General features: G+C 49.8%; 1 non-coding gene across 1 annotated transcript in view; it reads right to left on the reverse strand.

The window, feature by feature from the left end:
- LOC126448267 (small subunit ribosomal RNA) overlaps positions 1-693 on the reverse strand; it is a 1,910-nt gene extending 1,217 nt beyond the window's left edge. The window contains exon 1 of the ribosomal RNA XR_007584057.1: positions 1-693. This exon is cut by the window's left edge and continues 1,217 nt beyond it. This is a non-coding gene — a ribosomal RNA (small subunit ribosomal RNA).

A 693-nucleotide genomic window follows, 5' to 3' on the forward strand; every position in this document is an offset into this window, starting at 1 on the left:
AACACCGACGGGCGGTGAACCAACAGCGTGGGACACAAATCCAACTACGAGCTTTTTAACCGCAACAACTTTAATATACGCTATTGGAGCTGGAATTACCGCGGCTGCTGGCACCAGACTTGCCCTCCAATAGATACTCGTTAAAGGATTTAAAGTGTACTCATTCCGATTACGGGGCCTCGGATGAGTCCCGTATCGTTATTTTTCGTCACTACCTCCCCGTGCCGGGAGTGGGTAATTTGCGCGCCTGCTGCCTTCCTTGGATGTGGTAGCCGTTTCTCAGGCTCCCTCTCCGGAATCGAACCCTGATTCCCCGTTACCCGTTACAACCATGGTAGGCGCAGAACCTACCATCGACAGTTGATAAGGCAGACATTTGAAAGATGCGTCGCCGGTACGAGGACCGTGCGATCAGCCCAAAGTTATTCAGAGTCACCAAGGCAAACGGACCGGACGAGCCGACCGATTGGTTTTGATCTAATAAAAGCGTCCCTTCCATCTCTGGTCGGGACTCTGTTTGCATGTATTAGCTCTAGAATTACCACAGTTATCCAAGTAACGTGGGTACGATCTAAGGAACCATAACTGATTTAATGAGCCATTCGCGGTTTCACCTTAATGCGGCTTGTACTGAGACATGCATGGCTTAATCTTTGAGACAAGCATATGACTACTGGCAGGATCAACCAGGGA

This window comes from Schistocerca serialis, unplaced genomic scaffold (assembly GCF_023864345.2).
Source record: "Schistocerca serialis cubense isolate TAMUIC-IGC-003099 unplaced genomic scaffold, iqSchSeri2.2 HiC_scaffold_584, whole genome shotgun sequence".
NCBI classification, from domain to species: domain Eukaryota; kingdom Metazoa; phylum Arthropoda; class Insecta; order Orthoptera; family Acrididae; genus Schistocerca; species Schistocerca serialis.